Source organism: Lepisma saccharinum, chromosome 26 (genome assembly GCF_977018435.1).
Source record: "Lepisma saccharinum chromosome 26, izLepSacc3.1, whole genome shotgun sequence".
In the NCBI taxonomy this organism is placed as follows: Eukaryota; Metazoa; Arthropoda; class Insecta; order Zygentoma; family Lepismatidae; genus Lepisma; species Lepisma saccharinum.
Window position 1 is genome coordinate 49607599 of NC_139254.1, and position 27121 is coordinate 49634719.

Sequence of the window (27121 nt, forward strand, 5' to 3'; positions counted from 1 at the left end):
CACTCACAATTTCACCCACTTGATTGGCCAAAACGGGCTGCATAGGCCCTTTAATTTCTGCATGTGGCGCTTTAGTGCGAAGGCAAAGGTCACAGCTGTTAACGAACCTCTTTATGTCGGATCTCATCTTCCTCCAGGTGAAATATTCCGACACGGCTGCGTACGTCTTTTGCTGGCCAAAATGCCCTCTTCCGTGGTAAAACTCAATTATCTGCGTACCAACGTCTTTTGGAACGCAGATCTTGTATAAGCCATTCTCCTTTTTACATAAAATATCCCCTTTCAGCTCGTAACGAGACATTGCGTCACTGAGACGTCCGCCATTCGAATCTGCAATTTGTCTTGTAACCTCCCCCAGAATCGGGTCCTCCCTTTGTAATCGTGGTAGCTCATTCATGCAGCGCACCAGAGCTACGGGCGGGCGAAAATGAATAGCCGTAGCCACAAGCTCGAAAGGTTCCTTGGTTGCAGTGTTGCCATCTGTGTTACTTGCAAACGGGTACCTACTATAGTAATCCGCCATGTTCAGCTCTCCACGCACATACTCAACTCGAAAGTCGAACGATTGAAGAAATATCACCCATCTGCAGATTCGTGGGTTCGTCAATTTTGCAGTGAACAGAAACTTAAGTGCCAGATGGTCTGTTCTAACCACAAAATGCCTTCCGGCTAAATAAACTAAGTTCTTCTGCATTCCGAACAGAATTGCTGCCAATTCTTTCTCAGTGATGGAATAATTGCGTTCGGCGGGATTTAATGTGCGGCTGTGACAAGTAATTAACCTCGGATTGCTGTCCTCGTCCACTTGATATAGTATTGAACTTATGGCATGTTGACTCGCATCCGTCTCCAAGTAAAATGTTTTCCCCGGAATCGGGTGTCTCAACACGACATCACACTGAAACGCTCTTTGAATGTCTCTAAGCGCTTCTTCGTGTCTCTCCTCCCATTTAAAAGGAACGCCCTTCTTGAGCAACTCAAGTAGAGGTGCTATCCTCTCTGCGTGTTTTATTTGGAACACCCTGTAGAACCCAATGTAGCCTAGAAACGCTCTCAGTTGCTTCGCGTTGGTAGGTCTCGGGAAGTTCTTCAGTGGCTCCAACTTCTGTGGATCCATCTTGATGCCTTGCTGGGTCACTCTGCAGCCCAACAGAGATACCTCCTCTCGCGCGAAATTACACTTCTTTAATCGGAGTGTCAACCCCGCATTCTTGAGTCTCCCGAAAACAGTACTCAGATGTTCCAAGTGATCTTCCCACGTAGAGCTGCCGATCGCCACGTCGTCGACGAAAACCGCGCAGAACGATTCCGTTCCTTCGGTCAAAACACGTTCCAAACACCTAATCGCACTCGCCAACGCCGTTTTAATGCCAAAACACAAACGTCGAAACACGTAGGTAACTCCGTTGTGAATGAATCCCAAGTACTTCTGGTCTTCTCTTTTAATTGGAATTTGCAGGAAAAATGACGTTGTGTCCAAACAGGTTATGTACCTCTTTCCTTCCAATTGTTGCAACACTTCAAGTATCGGTGGCGGCTTGTCAAACTGGGGTTTTATACGCATGTTCGCCGAACGAGAATCGTAGCACAGGCGTAACTCTTTTCCATCCTTCTTTCGCACGCATGTCAAGGGGCTCACGTATGACGTGCTCTGCTTTCTTATCACTCCCCATTCTAACCATTGTTTAATCTGCTTGTCCACTTGAGATCTGTAAGCATACGGTACTGGATACACTTTCTGCGAATACGGGCGGTCATCTTCTATTTCCAAAGCATGCTCATAACCCTTCACTAATCCGGGCTTTTCATCAAATAACTCTCTGTACTGTAAGAGCAAATCTATCAATTGCCCCTTTTGTTCATGTGTTAACCCAGGCGCATCTCCAACACGGTCACGAATTTCCTTCTCCGTAGCCTTTGTGCACTCCCCTGACTGTAACGTGTGACGATCTCTCTCTCCGCGCTCACCAGGTGACGTCACCGTTGTCTGCCTCCCCCCTTGGGAATCAGCGATATAAGCTATAACCTTCTCGTGACCTCTTTGTTCAATATCACGCAAGATCCCATCGTCGCTGTTACCATCACATTGTAAATCCTCCTTATTCCCTGATATCGGGATGATATCTCCCGCGTTATTTGCACAGTGACATATAGGCTCCGTACATTCATACTCAACAATTATAAGCTGTATTTGAGTGGATACCGTTGCATCCTCTCCTGCTAGAAACTTCATTTCCGTGTACCCCTTCTCGGTTTTTAAGCTTAATGTGTGATCCTCATAATTTAGCAACACCTGATTCTCTTCCATGAAATCACTGCCCAAAAGGAATGGTTTAACCAGATTTCGAATAACCAAACAGCTGACATGCACGTTTACTTGATCGAATTCGACGCTTAAATACGCCTGCATTTTTTTAGACAAAATGATGTAACATGGTAATGTATATTTCTAAAGTTTGATATAGATAGGAGTGTATTTGAAATTTCTTTGTAGATTTTATGTAAATTCTATCTAACGTAAATAAAATATATAATTGGCATAAACAGTCATATGCAATGCTGTAAGTCCAATAAATATATTGATGATGATGATCAAAACAAGACAAAGAAAGAAAGTTCGTAAATTTATTGCGGTTGGGAACTTTGACAAGCATCCTAATAACGATTTTTGTTCCGCCAAATATAGTGCACTTCGTAAACTAACTTGGTGACATGGCAAGGCAAGATAAATGTGAACATTTTGTAGGAATACGAATTGTAACTTTCAATGAGCTTAGAGATTTGTGTACATAATGATATGTTATTATTAGAATATATTTAAGAAGGCTAGAGAGTTTGTTAGTTAATGATATTTTATAACATTGGTTATTTTCTAAAAATAATCATGTGAACAGCAAGGAAGTAGTGACACTTTCAACATGGCGAGTTCTATGCGTGCGGGAAGGTCTCCGTGTTCAGTGATACATCGAATCGGTGAGAAGGTTTGTTTACAGAAGGTCTCAGGGTTGGTGATTTACACTTTAAGTTGCTCGTGATTAAGTGCTTACTATATATATATATATATATATATATATATATATATATATATATATATATATATATATATATATATATATATATATAAATGTATGTATGTGTGTGGGTGTCTATGTATGTTTGTTCCGGCATAACTCTCGAACGCCTGGAGCAATTTTATACCAAACTTGGTACACGTATCACTTGCAATCTGGGAAGAATACTTTGGGGGTAAGATACCCCTGGCACCCCTAGGGGTTGGGTGGGAAGGGGTGACATGTAAAAATAATCGAAAACGACCGACATTAAATTCCGCACAAACAGACATCCGTGACTCTATGCAATCCCACACAACGATAGTGTTTCTCGGGTTGTCTAACGTTCAGGCTGATGTGAATTTGTGTTGCGAAAACGCTCGATATTAGTGTGGAATCCATAGTTTTCGGAGTCGCTCCCAATGCCGTTCAACTCCAAGTTCATCACCTATCGGCATGGGAGGTGAGAGGGGGTGAAAAATAAAATGCCACAAATGACCTAGATCAGTGTCGAATCCATAGTTTTCGGAGTCGCTAAGCTAATTGGTGACATTCACGATCGGATTTGAAATTAGTTACATTTTACACTATAGTTAGAATTCATTCTTTTCCTGTCTAATACAAGATAGGTATAAATAAATACCCGGGCAACGACGAGTAGCTTATAAATTTGTTAGAGGGGTTGGAACGGAATTCCATTCTTAAGTGGCAGTTACTGAATCACTTGCTTCTCACAAGAGAAACTAAATAAATTAATTCTTTTTAGCCCAAATATACATTTTTATGGTAATTCGGATAATATTAATTGCGGCTCTCTTCAGAGAAATCCCCCTCCCTGCTTCATCACTGATATTTTGCCTGGCACTGCTGTGATCCACTTTTTAAACAATAATGAAAAATAAAGTAAGACTTACCGGAAGCTTCATTAAGATCCACTATGTGTAAAAGACCGCCATTTTGTGTCCGGGCGACAAGAACGTTGGTCACCTGTAAGAAAAAAGTCCATACTGATTACATTTACTTTACAAGAACACAAAACGTTTGCTACCGGATGCATTATAGCATTATCTGCATTGAATGCCGGGATTGTTTTCTCACACGGTTAGTTTGCGAGACTGGGAATGAGGCCCTACTGGCCTTCCATGCAGTGTATCTATCCTTACTTTCTAGTAAGCAGGGGCGTTCCATGGGGAAAATTCTGAGGTGGTGGAGGTTGTCAGCGTCATAAATTCCATAAATGGTATGCATGTATGTGTGTGTGCGTAGCAGTGGTGCGTTCAGGAATGGTACTTGGGAGGGACGATTTTCAGGGGAAGTCTATTCTAAAGCCTGGTTTACATTGGTCGAGTAGACGAGAGAGTGGCTGGAGCGAGTACAAAGCGAGTTACTCTCCCCGTGTAATCAACTGGGGAGAGTACTGGAGCCAGTACTCGCTCCAGCGACTCGACTGAGTTGCTTCGTCTCCCAAGGATTTTCCCACTCGAGCGTAAAGTCGACAGACCACTCGGTCAATGTAAACGCTTTCTGAGGACAGTATAGAGTCTGTGTTGTGTGAGTGTCCAATGTCCAGAAGAAAGAAATTTACGTTCTACACAACCAAGAACGATCGAAAATAGAAAAATCAAGGAAAGTGCTTTTCTTTCCAGACATGTCTCCGTGCATTATTGTATTCATTTCTCGTGAAAAAAAAGTGTGTAAAACGTTTCAGAGCTTTTTTAAAAAAAATCGCCAACGACGTCGATGGTTCATTCTGCCAAAAGAGCGCCAAACAGCTCCAGCTACTATCCCACTTTGCTATATTCTAGTAGAACGTGTGTAAACAGCTACTCGCCATAGAAGGGTCAAGTCGAGCAGACAAGCCAGTAACTCGTCCCAGTAACTCTCCCTCTCACTCGACCATGGTTTCCCAGCCTTTACCAATATTTACACAGTTTTTATGTAAACAATATAGCTACAGCACTACTCCTTGGTCTGTAGGGATTAACGCGTACAGGGTACAAATAGTAATACTAGATTCGGATCCCGGATAAAGAAAGGATGTTTATTATTTTCCTCCAGCATTATTATATCCTTCCACTGCCGTGATCAACTTAATATTATAACGATACGACAAGATGGATCTTATCTAGAATCATGTCGTCTTTGTTGAGCTATGAGAATATAAAAATGTGAATAAAATATTATGGCTGTTATATAATCAATAAATAAATTAATTATTTTTATTTGAATTGTAGATTATTACCAGAAGACCTCAGTACAGAATTAGGAAAAAATAATAATAATAACAATAATAAAGATAATTTACATTCGGTATTACAATAGCCATCCACAACTTTTTATAGCAATGAAATAAAAGCTAGCTTACATATACAATATTGAGACACAAATGAAATTCATATTAAATATAACGTATTCAAAAACTTATTCAAGCCATTTGGGACGGACGATCGCCTGGTGCGAAGGTATGTGTGTGTGTGTGTGTGCGTAACACGAAAAAGAGATCAACACAGAGCTCAACGTCCCTGTGCCTAGAAAATGAAATTAGGATTACCAGACGTCCTCTTTTACCCGGACATGCTCTGTTTTCGGGTCCTAAAAATTGTCCGGGCGTGTTTTTTTAAAAAATGAGGACAACTGCTTCAACTTCAAGATTCGTAACAAAATTTTATATTTGTAAATAATTGATAATATTGTTTTCGTGTTCAATTTCAAAATAAGGAAATACAACAGTCTCAGTTGCAAGCGCAAAGACAAGAAACTTTCCTTCCAACAAAGAATGAATATATGCAGTTCATTATTATTTTCCATTGCAGTGTTTCTTAATCTTTTTTAGGTCGAAATATTGTTCTAAGGTCTTTATTTTCAAAACCTCTCAATTTATGTTCTTTTAAACTTAGAGACCGAGTTTCACAACCTTACAACTACCGGTATAGTAAATAAATATTAGATTTTTCAGACATTTGCATATAAATTCTTGTTGGGAAACCTGATGGTAAGAGACCTGTAGGAAGGTCAAAGACGAAATGGAGGGACAATGTTAAGATGGACCTAAGGGAAATCGGTAGGGATGGAAAAGATCAGGATAGGGGTAGATGGGAGGCCAGTGTTGCTGCAGCAATGAACCTTCGGGTTTAAGAAGGCTAGAGAGTTAGTTAGTTAGTATTATTAGTTATACTGAAACGGTGTATTGCCAACCCCTAACACATCAAAACAAGTACATGCATGTGGCCTCCCCGATGGCGCAGTGGTAATGTCGTCGCCTTGTAAACAAGGTATCCTGGGTTCGATACCCGGTGGAGGCACATAATGGTTCGGATCACACTTTAAACTGTAGGTCCAGTCCTAATTAGCCAAAACACCAACTCAAACAAGCAAACAAAACTTGAGTTCGAAGTGCTGCATCTAAAAATGTCTTCTTTTTCAGATTATGAAATCTAAAAATGTCCTCTTTTTAAAAGTTTGTCATCTGGTAACCAACCCTACATGAAATACCCATATTTTCAAAAGTTCTCAAAATATGGCGTTGGATGTATTATACATCTCGGTATGGTATGCGAAACCAAGGGTGGACCACAAGTCACGAAGGGGTTTCAACAATTCGTAGCAGACAAGGCACCCGATTGGCATAAACGGAGCTCTGGAGGGGCCAGGAGGGGCCTGCCCCCCAACTTAAAGAAGACTAAAAATAATAACACATGATTAAGTTCAGTTACTACATTTTTGTTATCGTCGTCGCCTTGCAATCAAGGGGTCCCGGGTTCGATACTCGGTGGAGGCACAAGTGGTTCGGATCCCACTTTAAAACTGTAGGTCCAGTGCAGATTAGCCTCACTGTGCATAAAGTGGACTTAAAAAACAAATCAACTCAACTCAACATTTTAGTTATGAAGCCATACCGCAAATCTTGACGTTTGGCATGTTGGTATGTGCGGTAATTGCGCCGCAATAGCGGGTCTTAGACGATTTGATTGCTGTGTACAGTTTGAAGAAAGAAAAACGTAAAATGACTTTGTGTTGAGTCAACAGTTACTGCTGAGGCATCAAAATAACTTTTCAATTTAATTTTTCTAAAATTTCTGAAGCTTACTATTGTACCGTAACTTTTTTAAAGTAATACGAGTACTGTATCAATAAAAAAATAATGAAATGCAAAATCGTACTGTTTTGCTTCTTTTAAAACTGACAAGCAATATACTAATTACTATTTCTTTACTTAAGCGAGGAAATTTAACATTTTCAAATCTAAAAGACCTAAAACTCGGTGTTTTTAAGTTGTTGTTTCTTTATTTCCGGGGGAAGGCCTCCGGACCCCTTATAAACTAGGGGATATTCAATAACCCTCAGGTACATCATATGCTTCTCCCAGAGTTTGGCCCGCCCAAAGCAAAAGCTCAAACTCCGCCCATGCCGATTGCTCCGTCATCTTCGCCGGCAGCCCCCCTTCGCGAATGTATACACTGGGTTGTCGCTCAGGACTGTTCCCCCAAATATACCCTTCACTTGCGACAGTACTAAGTGACATAATAGTGACACTTCACTAACCCGCCATCACTAAGACTTAAGACATAAGCTAAGACGAAATACGAAGGCAGAGTCTACCGACTGGAACTGGAAAAGGTTTTTATAAGGACTGCACTTCTACCCTGAAGATAAGAGCGGTTAGCTCTCGAAAGCTTGGAATCTTTTCCACAACTCACCTGGTCGATAGCCCGAGAGAATCTATTCATCATTCGTCGCCAGAAAAGTCTCAAGACTTCGTCTTATTTGTTAAGAATACCTTATAATATGCTACTAACAGAGCTTGAATTTTCCTCTTTGAAAACTAGATCTGATATTGCAAAGCATATTTTATTATACGGGTGTCCGAGAAGTCTTTGTATGAAAACAAAAATTAACTGTATCCGCTATATGCAACATAGACATGACAAAATGGTACCAAAATGTTCGGAAACTATTCAAGTTTTATTGGCAATAGGAAAGAAATCAATAAATCTCCACGTGAGCACCCTTGGTAGCACGGAGTACATCTAGTCGAAATTCAACTTTTCGCCATGCATTAGCCAACATCAACGGAGGGATTGATGTGATGCCTTGGGTTATCCGTTGTTGCAGAGTTACAAGATCGGATGCAGGAGTTCTGTAGACATTGTCTTTCACATAACTCCATAGAAAAAATCTAAAGGGGTTATGTCTGGAGATCGTTCAGGCCACGCCGTCGGTCCATCTCGACCAATCCATTTTCCAGGAAATGTCTGTTCAAGGTAGGAACGAACCTCCAGACTCCAATGTGGCGGTGCACCGTCTTGTTGAAAGATAACATCTGGGTGGTATTCTAGCAATTGAGGAACAGCAAACAATTGCAACATGTCGAGATACACTGCAGATGTTACGGTGTCCTCACAGAAAAAGAATGGTTCGATTATTCTGTCATGCAGCAGCGCGCACCAAACGTTCACCTTCGGGTTGCCCATGGTCGACTTCCTCACTTCATGAGGGGGCTCTTTACCCCAGATACGCACGATGTTTGAAACTGTCTCTGCACTGTTTTTTGTGACCTGCTCTCGTGAAACCACAGGACACACTCAGCCTTTTTCTGATTTGTGTACATTTCCGGTTTGCTGGACACTGGCACTGCTACACTACTGCAACGGTACAGAAATCTGAAACAAAAAAAACTTGAATAGTTTCCGAACATTTTGGTACTATTTTTTCATGTCTATGTTGCATATAGCGGATACAGTTAATTTTTGTTTTCATACAAGCACTTCTCGGACACCCGGTACTATAAAGTTGTTAATGGTCTCACCGAAACAGAAGAAGTTTTGCAAAGATTACACTTCTGTACTAAACCTCAATCATTAAGATTGCGTCAACCGTTTATATACACTTTTTCCAAAAATTTGGTCCATCACAATTCTGTGGTCATTAGTATGTGTAGACTACATAATAGTATTGTTAAGGATAAAATTGATGTAGATTTTGCATTCCATTACGCAAAGTACATATCAGTAATAAAGGGCTACTATTCAAGACAAAGTTAAGATGTAACGATAAATGGTATTTAAGTTTCTTATTTTTATGTTGTGTATTGTATGTATTGAATTGCACTTAACGTTATGGATTTGTATATTATCTTTTATGTTTATATGTTCGATAATCTGAAAAATATCAACATGAGAGTTGGTTGTTTATCTCTTTTGTTTAGTGCGGGTTTTAATATGGAGTTTCGTTATACTGTTTGAAGTCTGAAGCTTTAGTTCCATGTATATTGGTACTATATTATTATTCTAGTTTTATAATTTTTCTTTTGTTGTATTATGTTTGTCGGTGGGAATATTGTATTGTATTTTTTATCTTTTTATTTTTTGTGTTGCATAATGTGAGTATTGGGTTTGTGATATCCCATTGTAATTGGAGCATTGCTCTGTTATGGGATTGCTTATAAATAAATAAATAAGACTTACTTTATATTGTTTAAATATATAAATTGCTTGTTCTATGCCCATTACATAAGGGAGATTACTTTTACCTAAACATGGACCAACACCTTGTAACGAAGACATCATTAATTATTGAAATCCTGGAATTTTCTTCTTGTCAAAAATTGTACCTCGGTGAGATATTTGTTTCTGGACACACGCACGTAGCACTGAAGCCCCCCCCCGGAAATCCTACAAATATCAAATTTATATGTTATTTTTATTGTTATTAACAGAAATAAAGTTATAATCACAGTAAAAACTGTATCACATCGAAAAAACTTTAGTGTATAATGGAGGAACCATGTTATATTTTCATATTCTACCATTTAATAATATTATTAAATGGATCCATAATTTCCAAAACTTATACTTATCTTTGTGAGAAGTCACAGAATATAAACTTTATGAGTAAAATTTACCAGTAACTGTTAAAGCCTTTTTCGAACGATTGTGTAAAAGTTAATAACGAAATTCAATAACTGCGATTTTCAGTACAATAATCGTTCAAAATATAAGAAAAATAATGTTAGATATTCACTGATACAGTAGATCGAGTAGCAAAGTCTTCCCATTTATGTAAGAAAAAATTGGAATGAAATTGGTATATTTTTAATAACGCCTGTGTGCTGATAAGGGACGAGCCCCCCCCCCCCCACGAAATAAAATTCTGGCTACGGGCTTGTCTGGATATTCGGCCAAACAGGAATAAATCCAGTAGTCACAGCCCAATAGATCATGTTTCTGTCTCTCTTTTTTCTTTTCCACTTTCCTTTCCTCTTAGTTTCTCTCTCTCTCTCTCTCTCCCTCTGTGCATATCTTTATTTCTATTCTGTTTTCTTCTCGCCCTTCTTGTTCTACTCTTTATCTAACCCTATCTTGTTCTCCTCCATTTCTCTCTCTCTCTCTCTCTCTCTCTCTCTCTCTATCTCATCATTTCCTTTCAACTCTTTTCCTTCGTACCTTTTCGTTCCCTTTTCTTTGTTTATTCTCCTTCCCTTCTTCCTACCTTTTCGTTCCCTTTTCTTCCTACCTTTTCGTTCCCTTTTCTTTGTTTATTCTCCTTCCCTTTCCCTCTCTCTTTCTTCCTACCCTTTCGTTCCCTTTTCTTTGTTTCTTCTCTTTCCCTTTCTCTCTCATTCTTCCTACCTTTTCGTCCTCTTTTCTTTTTTCTTTTTTTTCCATTTCTCTCTCTTTCTTCATACATTTTCGTTCCCTTTTCTTTGTTTATTCTCCTTCCCTTTCTCTCTCTTTCTTCCTACCCTTTCGTTCCCTTTTCTTTGTTTCTTCTCTTTCCCTTTCTCTCTCTTTCTTCCTACCATTTCGTTCCCTTTTCTTCGTTTCTTCTCTTTCCCTTTCTATCTCTTTCTTCCTACCATTTCGTTCCCTTTTCTTTGTTTCTTCTCTTTCCTTTTCTCTCTCTTTCTTCCTACCTTTTCGTTCCCTTTTCTTTGTTTCTTCTCTTTCCCTTTCTCTCTCATTCTTCGTACCATTTCGTTCCTTTTTCTTTGTTTCTTCTCTTTCCCTTTCTATCTCTTTCTTCCTACCTTTTCGCACCCTTTTCTTCGTTTCTTCTCTTTCCCTTTCTATCTCTTTCTTCCTACCATTTCGTTCCCTTTTCTTTGTTTATTCTCCTTCCCTTTCTCTCTCTTTCTTCCTACCTTTTCGTTCCCTTTTCTTTGTTTCTTCTCTTTCCCTTTCTCTCTTTCTTCCTACCATTTCGTTCCCTTTTCTTTGTTTCTTCTCTTTCCTTTTCTCTCTCCTTCTTCCTACCTCTTCGTTCCCTTTACTTTGTTTCTTCTCTTTCCCTTTCTCTCTCTTTATTCCTACCTTTTCGTTCCCTTTTCTTTGTTTATTCTCCTTCCCTTTCTCTCTCATTCTTCGTACCTTTTCGTTCCCTTTTCTTTGTTTATTCTCCTTCCCTTTCTCTCTCTTTCTTCCTACCTTTTCGTTCCCTTTTCTTTGTTTCTTCTCTTTCCCTTTCTCTCTCATTCTTCGTACCATTTCGTTCCCTTTTCTTTGTTTCTTCTCTTTCCCTTTCTCTCTCTTTCTTCCTACCATTTCGTTCCCTTTTCTTTGTTTATTCTCCTTCCCTTTCTCTCTCTTTCTTCCTACCTTTTCGTTCCCTTTTCTTTGTTTCTTCTCTTTCCTTTTCTCTCTCCTTCTTCCTACCTCTTCGTTCCCTTTACTTTGTTTCTTCTCTTTCCCTTTCCCTCTCTTTATTCCTACCTTTTCGTTCCCTTTTCTTTGTTTCTTGTCTTTCCCTTTCTTTCTCTTTCTTCCCTTATTATCCGCATTTTCTTTTCTCGGCTCTTTAACTAACTTTTTTCGCACACTAAACGTTCGCGTAGAGCATGATTTTTCTTGTTTAATGTTTTTCTAATATCCACATGGACAAAGTTAATACTCAGTGTGTTCCATGTCTTTTTGTACAAAAGTTACGTACGTTCAAAACCTCGGTTGCATAATTTTTCGGACTCTGTACTACATTGTAGTAATAGGGTCAGTCCATATCAAATCATCCAGAATTTTGTGAAAATATCACCCACCAATAGAACTTTTGACGCTGATTACAAAAATGACAACTTTTTTTAGATTGTTCAAGGAGTTCAGAAGTTACTCGCTTTTTAAAATCTCCGCGTACGCCACATGCAGCTCCACTTTGAATGACACAGGTTATAAATGAACGTATCTTTCTTCAGGTTTGACGCAGAACCTCCAAGTTCGTTTTAGTTTGTTCAGAATAGTGTAAGCTTTCATCTAAATAAGGTTTCGGATAAGTGTTTAAATAAACATATATTTTTATGTATAGTTTTACGTATTATATTCAAGAGCGAATTTCATACAATGCCCCCCTTCAATTTTGCCCCCACAATGTTATATGATTGACCAATCTTAAAAAATAAATATTTGTCATTTTTGTAATCAGCATCAAAAATTCTATATTTATACCGAATTACATCAAAATCGCACGGAAATGGTGGGTGACATGACCTGGATGATTGACTGATGTGGCCTGTTCTAAAATTGAATGAACGGCGCTTGAATGTATAGCTATATATACACACATGTATATATACATATATACATACATATGTATAAATTTATATATGTATGTATGTATCATGTATATAATACGAGGGTTGCTGGAGAAATTTCTGCAAACTACCACCAAAAGTGGCGCTAGTGTTCCTCTATTATAAAAATCGTAAGAATAGACCTTTTTTATGTTTAAATTATCTGTGATTGTTTGTTTAAGCCTATTCGTTTATACAGCGTGTCCATGAATATACTGTCATATTTTAAGTGGTATTACTTCGCTTTGGATAATCGTATTTAAATGAAATTGGTGACATTTGAAAGAAAAACTCAAATATTTTATTTTACAACTCATAGACATTGAATGTGGCCCCCACGAGTGGCCCTGCAGACATCAAGGCGATATTCCCATTCATGCCACACACGCTCCAACATATCCACAGGGATGGACTGGATTGCAGAAGTGATGCGAATTTGCAGTTCTTGCAGGTTTTGAGGCAATGGTGGTACATAGACACAATCTTCTATGTAATCCCATAAAAAAAAGTCACAGATACGGCACAAAAGACATTCACTTTGGGGGAGTCTCTTTCAACTTCCAAAATTGCATGTGGATTCTCACTCCCCAAAATCCTTACATTATGTCTGTTCACTTTTCCACCAACGTGGAATGTTGCCTCATCACTGAAAATTATTTTTCCTGACAGATTTACGTTACCTCCATTAGGAACATAAAATGTTCAGAGAAATCTAACAGTTTTACAGGTAAAAAAAGGTAAAGTGCTCCCCTGTGCATAGCACCACGCCATGAAGGCGTATAGGGGGTGTGGGGGTAACGCCCCACACTTTCTTGATCCGGTCGTGAGTGGGGGTGATGTGATCAGCATCACGCCCCTGACCGCCTTTACCCCCCAGGGTTTCCCCCAGGTACCCATGTTATTCGACGCTGGGTGGGCGCCGGGGCCGCTTCCAACCTTAGAAAAGTTCCCGGATTTGAACCGGCCGGGGATCGAACCCGGGACCTTGAGCATGGTAGTCAGACGCGTTACCGACTGAGCCACCGCGGCCAACAGTTTTACAGGGTCATCAGGTTTCAACTTGTGCACTAATTGCAGTTTGTAGGGGTGAAACTTCAGTCGCGTACACAGAACCTTAGATACGGTGGATTTAGGGATGTTCAACTGCTGACTAGCTCTACGTACAGACTTCTTAGGACTACGAACAAATGCCTCTCGCACTTGTTCCACAATTCCCGCATTGGCAGATGGTCTCCCTGAATGGCCTTTCCTTTGATGACATATGCAGACACGATCCACAAAAACCCGGTACCACTTCAAAATTGACGTGTGTGAAGGAACCTGATTTTGAAACTTTCGCCTATAAGCACGCTGAACCTTCACCAAACTCTGCGTGGAATGATAAAACACACCAACACGTTCACTAGACTCTGCGTGTAATGATATTCTAAAACACACTAACTACGTTCTTAAATCTTCTGTAATAACAACACATTTTTAAAGGAAAACATTCACATGTAACCTGCCTGCCTGCTAAATATCCAACAATGAACCCGCATCGTCCATTGTTGTCAGGAGTGAATTTATTTCAGTTTCTATGTTTGATCTCGTTCATTGTTGTCCATTGCTGATATTGGTGTCCATTGTTGACACGCACAAAAATATTTGAGTTTTTCTTTCAAATGTCACCAATTTCATTTAAATACGATTATCCAAAGCGACGTAATACCACTTTAAAGTATGACAGTATATTTATGGACACGGTGTATTTCACAGAAGTTTGAAGAGGTAATTTCATGTGAGAAATGGAAATTTCTCGTGAACACTTTCGGGCAATGATTTTTTTAATTTCAAATGTAGTTTAACACCGAAACAATGCATCGAGCGACTTCATTTGGCTTTTTGGGATGAAGCACCATCCAATAGGACTGTGTACAATTGGTTTTCCGAATTCCAGCGTGGTCGCACATTTCTCAGTAATGAATTTCGTGAAGGTCGTCCATCCACGTCTGTTGTTACCAGTAATCTTGATGCTGTGCGTGAAATGATTGAGAGAGATCGCCCATGTGACATACCGTGAGATTCAGGCATCCTTGAACATTGACATGAAAGCAATACATACGATTTTGCATTTTCATCTGAACGTACGGAAACTTTCAAGAAGTTGGATCCCACACAACTTGACCGAAGCTCAAAAATTGGTGTGAAGAAATGCTCAAAACATTCAACCGAGGCAAGTCAAATTTGGTGTACTACATCGTTACAGGGGACGAAACTTGGATCTATTCATACGAACCCGAAACTAAACAGCAATCCACTGTTTGCGTATATTATAGTGAGCCGAAATCAACAAAAGTTGTTCATTCGAGGAGTGCTGCCAAGCAAATGATTGCTTGTTTCTTCGGTTACACCGGAATGTGGCAACAATAGCTTTAGAAGATTTGAAGGACTGTAAATGCTGAGTGGTATACAACAATTAGTTTGCAAGAGGTCATCAATGAATTGCGTAAAACAAACCTAAATCGTCGTATTATTCTTCACCACGACAATGCCACTTCCCACTCAGCACACCAAACTGTTGATTTTTTGTCCAGCAAGAAAGTCGAATTAATGACTCATTGTCCGTACTCACCTGATTTATCACTTAATGACTTCCTTTTGTTTCCACACATGAAAAACAAGATGCGTGGTGAGCGATTTGTGTCGCCTGAAGCAGCTGTTGAAGCATTCCGAACAGCAGTTTCTGAGGTATCAGCTTCAGAGTGGAAAAATGCTTTCAAAATTGGTTTGAGCGTACAAAAGTCTATGGATCTTAAGGGTGAATACTATGAAACACAATGGAGCTATTCCCAGAATTTCACACGTCTCTTTCATATTGATTACAGCTTTTCCAGCAGCCCTCGTATACGCAACTTTGACCGAATTTAAATTGTGCGAGAAAATAGGTTCCGGTACTGTAGCGGAACCCAATATAACCCATTATAATTTACGTGTTCCTGGACCTTTAACAACCCTGCCTAATATATAATAAATACAGGGTGTCTATAAAGTCACTTAACATTTCTGCATGAACAGGATTTATGGTACAAAATACAATATGTACTGAAACATATATGACAGTAGGACACAAAATCAGTATAACTCAATGTGACCACCCCTCAAGTCTAGGCACATATGCCATTAATCCACCACCCCGAAACACCTTCTCCAACATAGCTGGTGTAATCTCAGCAACTGCAGCCGTAATGCGTTGTTTCAACTGGGCTATGCTGTGGATCCTCGCCCTGTACACCTTAGACTTGATAAACCCTCAAATGAAAAGTCTAATGGGGTCAGATCGAGGGGGGGGGGCAACTCCCCGTTGTTAGACACGACCAATCCATCTACCGGTGAAAACTTCGTTTAGGTGATCGCGAACGATGATGGCAAGATGGGGTGGTGCCCCATCCTGTTGGTGCATAGTAAGAAGCTTGGTGTGCCCCAATCCACCGTGCTATGAGCCACAGTTGGTAGATGCTGGGATTATGGATACTGAGTCGCGTGGTCGATGCTGTGGGGCTACGTGTGATAGCGTCCTGTACATTTTCCACAATTTGTGGTGTTATGGCTGGCTTACCAGGATGTTCTACATCCTCAACACTACCTATTCACTTGAGCCTGGTGGGGCCTGGTTTTCTGAATTTCCGAGTGAAGTCCGTCCGCACCTGTTCATGCGTCACTCCACGCAGACGAGCACGAACAACGGCTATTATCTCTTCTATAGAGCACATTTTATCACTTGGAAAAAAGAAAAGATTTGTCATTAGTTCATTGAAATGTTAAGTGACTCTATAGACACCCGTATAAGTTGAACCTCATACACCCCCAAATCAAAAGCATACACCTACGCCACTGGTTAAACAGAAGGATGAACATGGATGATAATAATTAAAAATGCGACAATGATGACTTGCGTGTGAAGAACTCTCGTAACAAAGAATTGATGAGTCAGCTCGTTACATAAGCTTTTGTTGGCGAAGCAATAAGCGAGCACACACGTGAATTCTCCGACTTGTTGGTGTCGAAAGAGGATGCTAGAGGTCGCCACCTCCGCTTCCTTGCATTGATGGTCCTTCGAATTATACAATGTGGTCGACGAACGAGGTCGCGGAAAACTATTTCCCTTCTATCCTTGACCACGTGGTACTCACAGGTCAACATCATATGTACTGGAATGTTAAAAATATACGTAACGTTCTAAAAAAAAGTGGTAAATATATATTACCAAATGAAGCTTCAACTGTTGATTTCCCATAACGTGAAAGGTAGGTATTACATGCATGTGAGACAGAGGGGATCTATAAAATTTGGGGCCCGAGGCTATACCTACTTTGTTTCGGAGCCTGCCGACATTATTATTATTATTATTTTTTTATTATTAACAGAGGATTCTTGTTGGGAAACCTGATGGTAAGAGACCTGTAGGAAGGCCAAGACGAAGATGGAGGGAAAATGTTGAGATGGACCTAAAGGAAATCGCCAGGGATAGATAAGAGTATATAGATCTTGCTCAAGATAGGGACAGGTGGAAGGCCTGTGTTGCTGCAGCCATGAACCTTCGGGTTTAAGAAGGCTAGAGAGTTAGTTAGTTAGTTAGTTACTATTATTAACAGTTTTGTTTTACTGGTACTTCACTTTCACTTTTTGCTACTAATTGAAATTAATTCATGTAATAGTCTAATTAACAAACTCTCTAGCCTCCTTAAACCCGAAGGGTTATGGCTGCAGCAGCACAAGCCTTCCATCTGTCCCTTTCCTGGGCACAACTAATCCAATATTTTCCATCATTGAAAAACGAGTGAAAGGGGCTATGTATTAATATGTATTCATGTATGTATTAATATGTATTCATGTATATATTAATATGAATTAATGTATATATCAATATGAATTAATGTATATATTAATATGTATTAATATCCAAAGAACATAGACACTCACAATTACAATGCCAGATAAAAAGATAACTTCCACATTCCCTAAGTGCGGCTAACTGCATACCAAATAGTACCTTTTTACTCAGGCATCAAGTTATACAATAGCTATGTTACCAAAAAGTTACAAAAATTTTGAAAAAAAAACAGAATCTTTAAGAGTAAAGTGAAAAGATTGTTATTGGAATACACATTATATTCAGTTCAAGAATTTCAGGAATTATATAACTTTATAAATTTAGATTGTATACACTATATAATATGTACTTTTACAGCACTAGTTCACCTCAAGAAATAATCTGTGATTGTATGTTTTACTATTATATTATGTTATATTATTATTATTTAAAAAAAATCTGCCAAATTGATGTATAGATATAGTGCGATGTCAACATGTATTTTGTAATGTACATGCACCAATGCCCCCTCAGGGGTATTTTCGGTGTGAAAATTGCTCAATAAAAAAAAACTCAATAGATTTATATGTATTAATGTATGTATTAATAACTTCTGTAAACTTTAAAATATAGACACATCTAATTAAAAATTATGCATTAAACTTCGTTTTCGTTTATGGTGCAAGAAGAAAAACTATAATCTCGCTCCTTATGACTTTCATGAAATAAGAAAGTTCAAGGACTTGACTTCAGCTGCAAGAGCGTGGAATGAACTTCCTCCTTCCATGACGTCCCTCACTAATCGCAACAACTTCAAAGACAAACTAAAATCTATTGTTAAATGAACAATATCTGTGTTCCAGCACTCACGAATAATAGCTCGTATTTCTGAACCAACTTCCTAATAACAAGTATTTTCACCTTCATTTTGCTTGTTTACTTTTCCCCTTACACGTTGCCAACCCTTAACAATATTTTGTCCTTTCTCGCATATTAAGAACATTTATATGTTTTTACACATAACATTAATATTCATTTGTATTATTCTTAACCATAACACACGAAGCACAATTGTGTCAATTAATTTGTGTATCCTTGTGTATTTGTTTTCAATCTTTTTATTATTATTAATATTTTTAGTGTGTAGACGAGCCTTCGTTCTCAATTTTGTATTTGTTCTTTTTGTGTTTTCTTTATGTTTCTCTCTTTCTTCTTTGTTTGTTATTGTACAAACATTTAGTAGGTAGAATGTATTTAGTATATATATGTATCCATTGGGGTTAGGTGGTAGAACAGCCACAGGCTGAACCTCGCCCGTTAATAAAGGAAAATTTAATTGAATTGAATTGAATGTTGTTTTATTTTTATTATTATCACAATAATTAGGAATTTTAATAGTCGATGGTCTTTCTCAGTGCCTTCAGCGTCTAATTTTTGTGCAGCCCCCCTGGACGTGTGGCCCCTAGGCAATAGCCTAAGATAGCCTAGTGGCAAATTTCCCTCTGACCATAACCACAGATATCTAGCACTAGACTGATCAAGTGTATATTTGCTTAAGCATTGACCAACTTACAGTCACTAAATAGTATTTTGAATCTTGCATGGACTATTAACAGCGCAGAGACAGGGGGTACAGGCAGGCGCGTCGCCTGATAATGTTCGCATGAGCACGTGAACACCCATGTATCTTGAATTACGTACATATAAAATGCACACACACATATATTTTTATTCGAAAAAATACTATGCTTGATGTACGAGTCTATACACAAAATTTACTCTGACAAGACTTCTTTCACGTCTGATAACTTTTTTTTAGATAGTTGGTAACACTGATTATCACGGTGTTCCACGGAGGGCGTTGAACACATTTGCTGTGCGTGTTGCATAGAGCGGACAGCTAAGGGGCTGTTGGCCACTATACTCCAAAGATGTTCATTTCGCTGTGCGAACACTGATGGAAGCGACAATGCTTCTTACATTCGACACCAGAGGGCAAGCATATACAAGGCATGTCTAGGGGAATTCGAAAAGGTCTGTGCTACATACGTAGTTGCAAAGTTTAGCGATAGTTCGCTAAACCTGGAGGATTTTAAGGGTGAGAGGGGCAATTTCCCCTAGGTCCTTCTTGCATTACTTAAAATAAAGGGTGATTTTGGGGGGAAATTGTTGAAAATAAATTGAACTGTTATTCTCACTTTTTCAACTAAGAGGAGGAGAGGAGTAAATCTGCATTCAGTACACAAACATTATTGTGAACACTCGTATGCGAACCGTACGCGACGCCACTGGGTACAGGAGTACACTGTACTCCCTCTCCACTTTGAAAATGGGGTACAGTAGTACCCCCCAATTTTGAGAAGTAGGTACAATACCCCCTAAACCATTCAGTCCAAATTGTATCCTTTTCTACTCCCTTATAAAAAAATTGACATACGCAACTGGCTGCCCTTGAAATATTGTAGTAAACACAAAAATTATTTTCCAGCGGTCCAGGATTCGAATCCCCACCTGGGAATGGGTGTTCTTTCTGAGAGTCCCTTTTATCTGTTTCATAATATAATTTCTCATCCTCATCGTCACGATTATCCAAAAGTGGCAGAAATGCTGACTGCCATACTGTTGCATTTTGGAACACAAAATTAGTAATTTTCTTCTTCTACGAAACGTGAATTAGTAATTCCCTGTTCTGAGACACGTGAATTTGTCTTTTTTTGTTCTGTAACACCTGAATTAATCATTTTCTTCTCCAACACTGAGTTTCTTGTTTTACGAAATTCAACTATTTTTGTAGTAACAATTAAATTAACATTTGTTGCATCCTTGGAAATGCATTACAATTCTTTTTAATAAACTCCCTTCTCTTGTGCAATAATTTCATATGATAGTACAAATTTTCTCATCTTAAATACCTATTGCTATGGATGTGACAAAATTACTCTTTTGTTAAGAAACAATCACAAGGACGTAAAAAAATGACTAGTTGTTGACATAGTTTTGGTAAATGGTGTCAGCTTCGTATTATGTATTGTCACCGACTGCACTCACGAAGTTTAAAGGCCGAAACGATATTTGTTTCACCATCAAGTTTCAAATTGAATAGAAATGCTCTTGTTACAAATATGAGTATTACTTATGCGAGATAATCTAATCTAATCACCCCTGGCAGAGAAAAAAAATGCTTCCAGGGAGACTTGTGTCTGTTCCAGGGTAAATCTATGGCATTCGTCACCTTCAGTTAGCACCACGGGCGCTCACAGGGAGGGGTCAGAGGGGGGAATTGACCCCTCCTTGAGATTTCTGGCAGGAGTTAATGAAATTCGAATGGTGAAATAGATATTTTGTAACAAACAAATATTGTTTTCTGTGACTAACAGGAAGTAAGTTACATTAAGTATTATTATTATTTTATTATTATTATTATTATTTGAAGCAGAGTTACATTTAAGCTAACAGTCTATTTTACACTTAACTATAAACTAAGTATAAAAAATCATCTTTTTGTCCTACATGAATTAATATGTTAAATATCCAGTTGTGCAAAATTCTATATAAATACAAATAACATGGAAATTTCAATAGTATGTAATTTTAAAAAAAACATAAGTAGTAGTAGAAGTAGTGGTGGTAATAATAATAATAATAACCACAAAAATATTAGCAATAATAATAATAATAGTTTCTATTTCTGCCCTATGAGAAAAAATTCTGCGGGCGCTCTTGGTTAGTACCCACTGAATACAAAAATCATGTTCATCCTTATCAGATATCAATTGGAGATTGCTTTATTGTTATTCCTAGTGTAATAAACTTACTTTTAGGTTTATTAACTTATTTTACATTTTTGTCATATTACGTCGCTTTTTGCCACTTTTGGCTAATCGCAACGGTAATTGGATTTTATGGATAAAAAACATAATATAATACACAAAGAACACCCATAGAATAGTCGGTACTCGAAGCCGGGAACTCTGGTGATGAGATCGAAACTCGTGCATTTAACGCGCTTGGCCACCTAGCCGATCTATTTATTATCATTATTATTGTTTATTATAGTACAGTGCGCATTGTAGTACTACAACCTGCCCTCACTTTCCAGTGGCGATAGACATGTCCAAAGTGCAATCCATACTTGAATAGCATTTGTCTAATGTATCTAACGTTTCCTAACTACAGTCCAGCCAGGGAAGACAAAACTAGCTGGAAAGGTCTATTCCAAACGCGAGAGGGGAAGCAGGTAGAAGCACCAGCTGCGATAATTCGTTTATATAAATTTGCTTCTTCTTATTTTCATTCTGAAACCTTCAATAATTTGAAACGTATCTCTACTTACTTCATTGATGTTTCCACAGCGAACGATTTTCACGGAACCCTTATCTTTACAAAATATCATTGCTGCCACAGAACTCTAGGTACCAGACCGGAAAGGCAGGCCTCTTTATATGGGTCAACTTTAAGCCAAACATTTCGTAGAGAGGGAGATACAATCGTGGCGGCGAGCATACCTTCATACTTCTAGTTGTAACTGAAGATTGTGAGTCATTACACCACACAAGTTTGTAATTTTTAAGTTTACTGAAGCATATACCTCTACATATTACACTCCACAAGTGAGTACAAATAATTTCTTCACAAAAATGAAAACTTAACAAGCTCCAATGTGCATCTCCCCCATATTCCTAGCCCCAGTTGGCGCATGCGCACTTCTGTCCATGTTTCGGGTAATGCAGCCGGACTGTACTATTCAAAACAAATCATCTCTAAGCAATCACGTTGTATTATTTATTACAGTACACAGTATACTCCTATACATAGCTATGGGGCAAAGAACTAGATACATAATTATAAAGGTGTAAAAACTAATCTTGCAAGCACAGGCGTAACGTCACTTCGAAGAAGAAATGTCAGTGCCAATGATAAGAGTGATGATGACATGAAAGATTTATGAATAAAGTTAAATAAATGTATAAACATCGTACCTTTTGTTATCATAAGTTTCGCGATTCACACGCATTCTTAGATTCCAGATTCTGGCGCCACCTATGCGAGGACAGCCAATCAGAATCAACACCTTCAATCACAAAAAAAAATATCCCGGAACTGGTTAAGTGAACCACCTTTTCGCACGCCGAGATCCAAACATATGCGCATAAAATAGTTCCGCTGAAACGCGTATTATTTCGACACAACTGTTCTTGTTATTTAATTTGTAATGTGTATACAAAATAACGCTTGCAATAACAATTACGAACTTGATCGATAACAATAACTGTTCGGACGAGCTTACAAATTTGGAACTTTAGATTCGCCAACTAGGCAGTCAGGTACGCAGACGAAACACGAAAACCAAAGAGCGAGTCGAGCTCTGCAGCGGCGAAATTAAACACTTGTTATTCAGCGCAAGAAGCCACGATTTTGATTCATGTTAGTGTTGCTAAACATACTATCTTAACCCTACATACGGTGGTAATACTATGCCCTGCATGGACGTACTATAAACCAGGGTTGCCCACAGATGGGATTCATGAAGCGCCCGCGTCATGGGAATTTTTTTTGGGGGGGGACAAGGTTTTATAACAATTCTATATATCTTCACACAAAAATTTGATTGACTTGTTATTGATTTTTAGTTATAGTTATTATGTACAGTTTTTCTACTTACCTGTGGGTGATCGCAAACCCTTGTATGGGTTTACAATCAGTTCGGATGGAGGGACGTGCTGTTCGCATTAATACGAGGAGGTATCAAAAAGTTTTGCCTGTTGAGGTATAATTTGTTTAATAATGGAAAGATTGAAACAATGAACTTACATATAGTTTGCCTGTAGGATCCTCCACTCAAAGTTATCCTTACACACAGTTGCCATCACGTTCGATGCATTTGTGCCAGCGTTTTATCCATCCCTCAAAACCAGTTTGGAGAAATTCCACAGAACACTCTCTGCACCACCGTTTAGAGCTGTTTTAACCTCCTGTAGGTCATCGAATCTCATGCCACGAAGCACAGACTTAGCTCAGACTTACATAGTTAAGTTCAAAGTGAGAGAAACCGAAAGTGTGGACATGACAAGGAGTAGCAGGGCATCAACGTCGTTGACCGACGACAACCGCCACAGGGATGATGAGCTCATTCGAAAGGATGGACGCATCACCATCCAGGAAATTCCTGATGCACTGCGCGTGTCCTATGGGTCAGCACATGCAATGACTGAGAGTTTCGGATACCATAAAGACTGAGCCAAGTCTGTGCTACGTGGCATGAGACTCGATGACCTACAGGAGGTTAAAACAGCTCTAAACGATGGGGCAGGGAGTGTTCTGTTGAATTTTTCCAAACTGGTTTTGAGGGATGGATAAAACGCTGGCACAAATGCATCGAACGTGATGGCAACTGTGTGTAAGGATAACTTTGAGTGGAGGACTCTACAGGCAAACTATATGTAAGTTCATTGTTTCAATCTTTCCATTATTAAACAAATTATAGCTCAACAGGCAAAACTTTTTGATACCCCCTCGTACAAGGTAAGCCAAGCAGACAAACTGCTAAAAATAAGGTGAGCCTGAGGAGTTTTGTACGTTTTATGTTAGCAAACATGAAAGTGAGACTAAAGTATCTAAAGTAAACATATATTGCTCAAATATGTCTCTATTATATTGTTCCGAAAATTTTGTCTGACCAAAATAATTTGAGTAAATAATTCGGCATAAATGGGGGCAAGGGGAAGGTACTTGGGGGGAAGGTGCGTCATAGGCCTTGGAGGGGGAATGGTCACCCCTGCTACAAACATTGGACATTTTTAAACAGATTAAAACGATTTACTGACGATATGACAGTACGAAATTACCAAACTTATGGTAACAAATTGTACTTTATTAATTTGCGAATAAATTGACGGAGAAATCTATTATTAATTCTATACGGGCAACTCGTTTTTTTTTTTCCTTTACTCTTTTACAACTTTCGGTTTCTCTCGTTCGGTGTCCCTCTTTCTCCATCACTTTTAGTAATGGCTCTCTGACACACACACACACACACACACACTTATGTATCGAATAACAATTACATTCCACTTGACATGCACATAGGACTTTGATGTGGTCTGAGGTTGGAAACACTGTCGATCTCTTCGTCCAGCTGCGATACGTATGGTTCGATGACTCAGGTGCGACTGATACGAGAGTCGTTGCGCGGATTAATACATAAAACACTGCTGGAAAGTTAACTTGTGTTGTTTATTTCATGATGTGCCTGGGAAGAGATCGGGACTGACTTGTTAAGTCAGTATCTTACACAACGAAAGCTAGTGCAGAAAGTAAGCCACTAAGTTGAACGACAGGACGTGAATGAGAATATTGATTTATTTACCTTGCTGGATGTGGATGCGTTGTGTCAACTTCAACTACAGATCAAGCTGAAAATCCGACTTGTTGAATCACTGATAGAATAGATTGGGGAGCACATATTGCTTTCCTCACTCGCTCACGCACGCAACAAATAAAGAATTCGTCACAAACAGCTGCTCAGACATTTTGGCGTAATGAGTTGGCGGAACACTTCACAGTCCTTGCCCTGTGAAGCTCCAACCCACGCGAGAAATACGCACGTGCTAACGTCATTTCGTGCTTACTAATAATTTCGTTCGCCAACAGATGACGTTACTGTAAGTTCGCCTCTCTTTAATTTGTAAAGGGGTTCACGGAGGCAGAGTATTGAATCGATCAATGTTGCCAGTTGCATGATTTTATTGTCATCTGCTAGATAATAATACTCGTGGATGAGAGAAGAAATTTCCCTGCGTATTGCCAAAAAAATCCTGCTTTTCACAAGTATCCTAGATGCAGTCTGTATCTTATAAGGAACAATTTCCTACTTTTCGTATGTATACAAGTTGACCACTACAGGGACCCAAATTTTTGTAACTCATTAGAAAGTAATGACGTTCTATTTCGTTACCTACTGCTTATAACCATTATTTGAAAGCATGGTCAGTGTACATCAAGCTTAATTTCGTAACTGTATAATATGAAAACTTCATTCTAAGTTAAGCTCGCTCGTTGTTCCTCCTATAACGAACGACGTTCCATTTTTCGGATGAATACAAAATTAGGCACTGAAGGGACCCATTGTCTGTAAATTAAGAGACAGTAATGACGTTTAATTTCGCGTATTCCTTTCATTTCAGAAGCATGGTCAGCCGAAATCAAATATTTATTTCCTAATTGTATTGAATGAAACATCCATTCTAATTTTATCAGTCTGCGGGTTGCTGTCTATGACTTCTTATAATGAACGACGTTCAACTTATCGGATGGATACACTGCAGGGACCAAAATTTTTGTAACTTGTCAGAAAATAATAATCTAGAGAAGAAATAAAGTTTGATATCGACTCAACATGCTTGTGAAGTAACAGATATTAGCTGTACATAAAGAAGAACAAAATTCTATTAATTTTAGACTAGATATTATTTCTTATAATGAACGATGTTCAACTTTTCGGATAGATACAAAATTGGCCACTGCACAGACCCTAATTCTTCTTTATTTTATTTGGTGTTCTTCAAGTCTAGCTACTTTATGCACAGTAAGGCCAATCGGGACTGGACCTACAGTTTAAAGTTGGATCCGAACCACTATGTTCCTCCACCGGGTATCAAACCCTGGACACCTTAACCACTCTGTTCTTTTCTTTTAAACTAGTCAGAAAGTAATAATGTTTTCTTTCGTTACCTAGTGCTACTATTCATTATTTCAGAAGAATGGCGAATCAATATCAAATAATTCCCTAACTATATTGTATGAAACATCCATTCTATATTAAGCTCATTTGTGGTAGCTGTCTATACTTTCTTCTATTGAACGATGTTTAACTTTTCGGATGGATACAAAATTTTCCACTGCACGGAACTTAATTTTTTTAAACTAGTCAGAAAGTAATAACGTTTTGTTTCGTTACCTACTGCGTATATCCATTATTTCTTTTTATTGTTTCTCATCTTTTGTCCCCTTTCGTTTCCTCTCTTCTCTTGTCCTTTGTGTAGACTCATCAGCGATGAAATACTGGAAAATTGATTTTCTTTCTTATTTGCGACAAATGTAATACTGATATTTTTTAGAGTTTAATACAATAATACTTGGTTTTATTCCTTTCCCGTATTTCACAAATATCTATTGTGCATATGGCAACCCTGAAATTGAGCCTAACTCTACACGCAACCCACCAGCGCCTTACGTAATTTGGGTTGCCTAGTTTAAAATGTCGTTGTCCTAAAACTTTTGAGAGACACTGTACAACATGGTTGCTTGACCATTTTCAAGAAAGTATATTTTTTCTGTGGTGTGAGCCTCATATGTTGACAGTTCAGAACCACTGTTATTTCATTTTTACTATCACTGATTTCAAGATGTCGGGCATTTTTTTATCATGGCGCGCGTCATTTTCTCCATTCGTAAGCATCAGCGGCACCTTTTTTATCTCAGCTCTCGTAAGTCCTACCACAATGAGACAAAATCTGTGATGTTAAGCACATTATAGGCTGCAATTACATTGTGTGTAATTTTACAAATATTATTCCTTCATAATACATTTTAAGGTCAAAATTGTGTATCCTAATCGCTCAAAATGTCATTTTCAGATATTTTATTTTGGGGGAAAGCAGTTGAATT

The 27121-nt window shown here is 38.6% G+C and overlaps 1 protein-coding gene across 1 annotated transcript in view; it reads right to left on the bottom strand.

Moving 5' to 3' along the window:
• Positions 1 to 25049, bottom strand: part of LOC145979843 (clavesin-2-like) — a 93792-nt gene extending 68743 nt beyond the window's left edge. Inside the window, exons 1-2 of the mRNA XM_083112874.1 lie at positions 24822 to 25049; positions 3965 to 4037 (exon numbers count right to left, since the gene is read on the bottom strand). The gene's annotated coding sequence lies outside the window, so the exon portion shown is untranslated. The remainder of the gene's footprint in view (positions 1 to 3964; positions 4038 to 24821) is intronic.
• Between the last annotated feature and the right edge of the window lie 2072 nt (positions 25050 to 27121).